The following is a 7,675-nucleotide window of genomic DNA, read 5'->3' as shown; positions in this document are numbered from 1 at the left end:
CTGCAGTTTTATGTGGAAGTCTCCCTTTGAAATGCTTTTGAGTGGCAGCTTCCAGGTCTGCAGGAGCGTCACAGGCACTGAAAGGTTTTCCCAGCGGTTTTTGAATGTTACTATAAGTTAGTAGTGCAGCATGAACTTGATGCTTGGCGTGGGTGGGTGATGCAACATAGAAAATTTAGGCTGAAACCTGAATGTGGAGGAGGAATTGCTGCATTTCACCTGCTGGAAGTTATGCTTTCTGTAAGAGAAAGTGGTTGCTGTTATCATGGTGGCTGCTCTAATCTCTCAAAGCTGGATGCAAAAGGAGAGGGTCACACCCTCTCCTGGCTCCTGAGCTGATGGAGAATGAACCCTTTCCTCACATCTGCACCCAAGCCCAGACCGGCTCTTTGCGGGGGCTTTCTCCATCTTTTCAGTTGTTGGATTTTCCTCCTTTTTCCCCCCTCCCCACTTCCTTCCCCAGCTGTCAAGCTTCATCCATCAGAGGCTGAGGCCAGCTGTGTCCCTTGAATGAGGTTCAGCTCCAGCCATTGAAAGAGAAACTCAGCATCAGCTGCATGCCAAGTTCTCTTCTCTCCCCCCCTTTCCTGCTCAGCTTCCATCATCTTCTTTGCACCCGCAATTAACAGAGGAAAAGCTATTTGGCAACGGGACAGAGTTTTGTGAACAGTTGGAACACCGTATATGAGAGCTGCCAGTCATGCATCAAGAAGTGCTCCAGCCTGCAACTCCATCCTTCGAGGTTGCTTGTGGCTTCTGGCCATGTGCTCCAGTCTGCTGCTCGGTGAGTTCCGCAGGCGTGCAAGGTGCAGGATGGCCTCGGCATGTCTTACAATCTACATCAGGCAGGCAAAGACTCTCTGCTTCTGTGCTCCTCTTTCCCATGCCCAATCTTGCAGGTTTGGAGGACTTTCAGAATAAATACTAGGAACTCCCCAGAACTCTCTAGACTGGACAAGTGGTTGCACAAGCATTGTAGAAGCTTGATTCATTTCCACTCTTTATTCTGTTTTGTTTACTGGTACATTCCTGGACTGCAGTCCTGCAGTTTGAAGTTGAATGGGATCTTTGAAACACACTTCTAAGCTGCGGGAAGCTTCACCTGTTGACTTTCTCCCTGCCTTTTTGTTTAGTTAAACTGAGAGCCAGTGTGGTGTAGCGGTTAAGGTGCTGGACTATGACCTGGGAGACCAGGGTTCAAATCCCCACACAGCCATGAAGCTCACTGGGTGACCCTGGGCCAGTCACTGCCTCTCAGCCTCAGAGGAAGGCAATGGGAAACCACTTCGGAATACCGCTTACCATGAAAACCCTATTCATAGGGTCGCCATAAATCGGAATCAACTTGAAGGCAGGCCATTTACATTTTTATAGTTAAACTATGGGATTGGCTTCCACAAGAGGCAGTGCTGACTGCCAGCTTGGATCGCTTGGAAAGGGGTTTAGACAAATACACAGAGGTTCAGGCTGATCACTATGATGGCTATGTTCTACCTTCACTGTTGGAGGCAGTGTGTCCCTGAACACCAGTTGCTGGAAAATGCAGGAGGGGAGAGTGCTCTTGCATTCAGGTCCTGCTTGCCAACTTCCCATGGGCCTCTGGTTGGCCACTGGGAGAGCAGAAGGCTGGACTGGATGGCATGATCCAGCAAGGCTCTTCTTATGTTCTCACGTAGTCCGCCATTCTGTCAGGGGGTTCAGGGCATCCCCCTGATGCATGTAATTGCTTGCGATGCAAAGCGGTAGTGAGGTTGCATGCACGTGTGTGTGGTTTGTGGTGGCTCGTTCACAAATGCATGTTGTTCCTTGCTGCCACAGCTGGCAAGCGACAAATGCATGTGTGAACTGGCCCTTCGTGGGCCAAGCCCGGGGTGGGTAAGGCGCTCCAGAGGCCTGGCTTCCATCTGCTTCTATGCCTCTATAAACACAGGAGGCTGTGTCAGATCATTTGTCCATCTAGGTCAGTACTGACTGGAAGCAGGTCTCCAAGACTTCACACAGGGCTCTTTCTTATCCCTACCTGAGGACTGAACCTGGGACGTTCTGGATGGAAAGCAGATGCTCTACTCCTCCCCCTTTCTCCCCCAGGCTGGCATCTGCAAGTACTCTCTTCAGTCCTTAGGTAGTGGAGCAGAGTCTTGTAAGGAGGTGGCATCTGGGCATGTTGCTGATGGCTTGACCCATCATGCAAATCCATGTACCACATTTTGAACATTGCCTCTGGAAGTGCTGGTTGCAGGGAGAGCCCCTCTGTTGAATATCTTGGAACAGGGTGTGTTTGGATTATTTAAGGAGCACAGGCCTGAAATTGTAGCTCAGTGTATTACCGCAGCATGATGGCATCCAGCAGAAATGTTAACAAAGTGAATATGTGCTCTTCCTCCCTAATTTTATTAGCGAGAGTGCTTAGCAAAACAAATGGTGGGGTGGAATATCAGCCTAACCTGATGTTTCTGGAAATATGAGGAATGGTGTTTGTGTTTTGCAGAGTGTTGAAGCCTGTTCGTTCCCTGTCTGTCCCCGTCTCCCCCGCCATCCTTATCAAACAACATCTGCAGGATTTTGATTTAATTAAAAGCCTCTGCCCAGAGAGGGGGGAAAAAAAAACACACTGAAAGGGATGCCTCACTTAGACCTCTTGGAATCTGTTGTCCGAGTTCAGTCCTATTCTCCTGTGGAATGAAGTATGAGCTTGGAGCAAGGAGACTCCACCAGAACCAACCCTCTCCCTTCTGTCCTGGCCAAGTGCGATCATGTGGCCTGGGAAAACCCTCCGCAGCTCCCAGAGCCGTACTTAGCCCAAACCCAGTGTGGAGGTGGTGGGTGGGGTTATGTTTTTTTTGGAGGGGGGATAGTGTTGGCCCTTCAGTATGAAATAGGATGATAGCAAAAAGTCTAGGGTTTTGATGCTGTCAGAAAGAACACAAGAAGCTGCTTTATGCTGCGGGCAGAGACACACTTACTGTTGTGCCAGTTCCAGTGTGTCTCCACCTCTATCTTCTGGAAAGAGGGACATTTGACGCTAGTCAAACGCTGTCCCTTCTTTCTGTAACAACTGGTCGGATCAGCTTATGTGTGGATTGTTGTTGCTACTATTCAGCTTCAGAAAGGTTTTGCGACTGATTGGTAGAGGAATCCACTGTCCCTCCAGGTGTGGCCAATGGAAACCCTTTGCTGTAGTCTTAGGCAGAGGCAGTGATTGGCCTAACACTTTGCTGTGGGCGGTCCTGAAAGATCTGAAGTCAGAAGCGGGGAAGGGTGTCCAGCCGAGGGCAGAGTCACTTCAAAAACGGAGATAGGAAGACCATTCTTCCTGCTTTTGCAGCAACTAGTATGCCCACAGCCAGAGTTAGGCCTTTGGGTCATCTAACTCAATATTGTTTACACTGACTGACAGTGGCTCTCCAGGGTTTCAGGCCGGCGATGGAACCTTCTGCATGCAAACTTGGGGCTCTCCTGTGGAGCATTAACAGCATTGCTAATGTGCATGGAGTTAATGTGAAACAATCAGAGATGCTTTGCAAGCTCCACCTTTGCTAAGTTAAGGGTGCGCATGGGAAGGGTATGCGCGCACATGCGCATGCCTTGCTCAAAAGAGGCTTGTTGCTGCCACATGCTGGGCCAGCCTGGTTTGCACTTCAGTGTTCTCTGCCACAAGAAGGAATTTCCTTCTCTACCACTACCCAGAGATCAGCTTTAGAGGACCTCCTCAGGGTCCCCCTGCCATCCAAGGTGTGAAGGGGTGATGGCGGGGCAGAGCGCTCCATTGCTTGTGGCGCCCTGCTTATAGGAACATACAGAGCTGCCTAATATACCAACTCAGACCCTTGGACCATCTAGGTTAATGTTATTCACTCTGACTGGCAGTGGCACTGTAGGGTTTCAGTTGGAGAGGCTGTCCCAGCCCTGTCTGGGGATTGAACCAGGGGCCTTCTGAATGCTAAACAGCAGCTCTGCCACTGAGCTGCAGCTAGCGACAGGGGAGAAATACTATTCAGGTTGCAATTATAGGGTAACTTGCCGAATTCGCATTTTCCAAAACAGTATGTGAACCGAAACACAGCCTTCCAAATTCACACATCTCCACACTGCAGTTCTCTTCCCGTGAAATGTGTACGAAAATACACGTACTAGGGTGAGGTGTGCCTAGAAACGTCTGTGAAAACAGCACGCGAAAAATGCATTGCATAAGGGAAAGCTGCTCTGCAAACATGTACGTTAGGCAAAGTTGCATATGGAGATGTGCGTAGTAGGAGAAACTTGCTCTGAAATCCTGCTGAATTTTTACAAGGGCTTGTTTCTTAACGATGCACAAACTGATGGGGAGAACTGAACATAAGAGCGGGAAAATGAGAACGTGAAAACGATCCATTCCTGGCTACAACCTTTTCTTGTGGAATGATTCCCGAGTACTCGGATGCCTTTCCAATGCCAAGCAAAGGCCTTTTTATTCCCACCCCACCCTTTACACTCTGTTTGATGCTACTTTCTCCTGCCTTTCCTGTGTGTGTCTTTTAAAGTGGACTTTATTGTTGTATTTCATTTGTAAGCCCCCCCCCCTGGCCACATTTATAATGATGGGTAGCACAGAAAGCTTTAGAATTAAGGCATCCAGTGAATTAATTAATGGGGCAAGGCAGCTCTTCCTGCAGTGGAGGTGACTGCACCCCTCCTCCGACTTGGCTCCTATCGCCACTCTTTGCCCTGCTTAACTTGGGGCACATGGGCCCTAGGAAATAGCCGCTGCCTGGAGAGATGGGGACAGAGAGGCGATTGTCACCCAGCAATTCCCAGCTGCAGCATAACAAAAATAGCTTGTTTTGCATGTGCAGCTGAAGGCCAGTGCCACAATGCAGCCGCTGGCTGTACCAACGATCCCTGGTACTGCAGCACGGTTGGGGTGTGGCCTGAGGACCAGTTCTCTCCCTCCCATCACCCCCTTGGGACTCTCTCCAGGCCATGCCTCTCGCCAGCCCTGCTTTGCACCCTCCTTGCCTGTGTTTGCTGGATCAGAATGTGTCCTTGACCGCTGGCAATGCCTCTTGCTGGTCAGGATGGTGGACAGAGGGGCGTGTGTAGAGATGAGCCTCCGGTATAAAGGCTAAATTGTGTTGTGCTGCCCATTTTCTTCTCTGTCTCTCCCTGCCCACCACTGACATGTGCAGAGCCTGGAAAAGTTACTTTTTTGAACTATGGGGCTGATGGGAGTTGTAGTTCAAAAAAGTAACTTTTCCAGGCTCTGCACATGTGGCTCCTGCAACGTGGTCCAGAAGGGAATGTGGCCCTTGGGCTGAAAAAGGTTCCCCACCCCTGATCTGGAGAGGGGAAACAAACCTTGCTTGGATATCTTACCGCTTCTTTCCACATCTGACTGACTCCTGTAAGTCCCATTTGGCCTCCTCGCCCCTTCCCCCACCCAGCAGTCGTCCCCAGCCTGGTGCTGTCCAGACATTTTGGACCAACCGTCAGGGGGGCATGGTAGTCGCAGTCCAAGGCATCTGGAGGGCACCAGGTGGGGGAAAGCTGCCGCATAGATATGGCTGGTTACATATTGTAGCATCCATGCACATTGGGTATGTCAAATCCTAAATGGGAGGTGGATTGCTGGCTTGAAGGTGCTTGCTTCAAATGTATGGCTGGCTGGAAGCGATGCCTGGAGTGTGTGTTCCCTGCTGCCTGCTCAGAGGGGAGTTGCTGAAGGAAGTGTTGGCCTCAGAAAGACGTGTTGAGGCTTTGCAGCTGCCTGAAGCGAAGCTCTCGCGCGCCTTTTGATGCCATTTTAGAAAGTATAAGTCTGCGGATGTGCATTCCTGCTTCCGGCTACTGTGCCTGTACATTTGCCGCCTGTACTGGAGGCATTCAAGAGGGACCTGGTCAGCCATCTGTTGGGAATGCTTTGATTTGGATTCCTGCACTGAGTGGGGGGTTGGACTTGATGGCCTTATAGGCCCCTTCCAACTCTACTATTCTATGATTTTCTAGACGGATTACAAACAGATGTCTCAAGTTTCCAGTCCTCAAAATGAAACTGCTGGTGTAAAAGGCTGCCCTAGAATTTCCAGTCACTACCCAGGAAAGTCTGGAGTGTAATACAGCACTCAAAACGTTATTTGGTTGGTCCTTTTCCAGAGAAATATGGCTGTCTCTCACAGACTCATCTGTGCGGCAAGCCTGGGGTAAGTGCTTCTAAGAACGCAATGATTTTCCTTGCTGGATCCGATCAAGGCCTCTTTTTTTCTCTGTTGAGACTCCAAGCCTGTACACTCTTATCTGTATGCATTTACCTGAACTCAATAGGGCTGAAATTTTGAGTAGACATACATAGGACTGCACTGTCAGTTTCAAGTAGGGGACACCTGGGATGTTCACAAGCAATGCATGAAGGTGACTGGTGCCTCCACTTGGCTTGCCCCCAGAAACTGGTTCTTTAAGGTAGATTGCTTCTGTAAATGGAGGTTTCATTCAAGCTTACAGCCTATCTTTCCAAGCTACAGCTGTTTAAATAATTGTTTTATCTGTTCCTTACCAGCTCTCTTACATAATTTTGTTTGTTTCCAGCGCCCCAACCTCCTAGTCTGCTTCATTATTCTCAGATACCTGCTGTCAGATCTACCCGTTCAGCCCAGATTACGGACCCAATGACACATGCAAGCAAGGCCTTTTCCCCCCATTGTGACGTCAGTGTTGTGTTTTTATACCCTTCTGACTGCTGACTCAAAAGAGGAGCAATGCAGTGAATCAGATGCTTTGCAGACAGAACAACTGCAAAGGGGGGTTAGTTTCAGGGGGGAAATCAGAATAAACAGACATCTGAGTGACAGGGAAGTCGGAGGGACCAGAGTAAACACAAGCCTGGGTCAGGCAAATGCCACAATCTGCTCCTTGTTGAAACAGCCTGAAAATCAAGAATGATGCAATGTTGATTAAATGTCCCTGGTATTTACTCTTTCAGATGTACTCTGTGTTTGTAAATCAGGGTGAGAGGGCACCGTTTTAAGGATGCTTCTTGGGGAGGTTGCTGAAGCTATTTGCAAAGCGGTGCTTTGTGCTTTTAGTATTATTTATTCCACATTCACGTCTCACCTTCCTCTGAGCAGCTCAGTGCGGCACAAGTGAGGACATCTCCTTTCAGCCTCGCAACAACCCTGCGAGGCAGGATAAGCTGAGAGACTAGCCTGAGAGCTCCCACTGAGCTTCACTAGTGCAGGGGGCATTTGAAGCAGGCTCTCCCCAGTCTGACACTCTATCTGCACCATCTTGCATCTTTTTTAAGGGCTGCAATTGTTGAATTTCTGCCTCTTAGATATTGAGGGCGTAGCTCTTCAACCTATCTGTGCTATAGAGATACTCTTGAGAAAAGAGGCTTCTGGTTTCCTTTTGGTTTCCTTCCACGTTCTTTTCTTTGGGCTGCATTCCTTGCTGGCTTAACCTCGATGTGCAAGATGGCCTTCCCTTGAGCGACATCTCCCTTTGGATCTCGGGCTAAGCCAAGGTCTAAACAAGTTGTTGTTGAACTGGTTGTTCCATAAATCCAGCTGGGTGAATCACTGCTTCCCGTCACCTCCTCGGCCCATGTGACTCTTTCCTAGCTTATTAGCTGCTTGGTTAATTGCAAACAGTTCAGCCCTTGGACTGGAATGGCTCAGGACTCTGGGGCGGTGGTAGAGGAGAGCAG

At 49.4% G+C, this 7,675-nt stretch overlaps 1 long non-coding RNA gene across 1 annotated transcript; it reads left to right on the top strand.

Annotated features, from left to right (window-relative positions):
* Nucleotides 1-478: 478 nt before the first annotated feature.
* Nucleotides 479-6,971, top strand: LOC133371810 (uncharacterized). Its single transcript, XR_009759388.1, has 3 exons — nucleotides 479-784; nucleotides 5,983-6,176; nucleotides 6,559-6,971. It is a non-coding gene; the product is annotated as an uncharacterized LOC133371810 (long non-coding RNA).
* Nucleotides 6,972-7,675: the final 704 nt, after the last annotated feature.

This window comes from Rhineura floridana, chromosome 17, assembly GCF_030035675.1.
Source record: "Rhineura floridana isolate rRhiFlo1 chromosome 17, rRhiFlo1.hap2, whole genome shotgun sequence".
NCBI lineage: Eukaryota > Metazoa > Chordata > Lepidosauria > Squamata > Rhineuridae > Rhineura > Rhineura floridana.
This window is presented reverse-complemented; position numbering and strand designations above follow the sequence as displayed.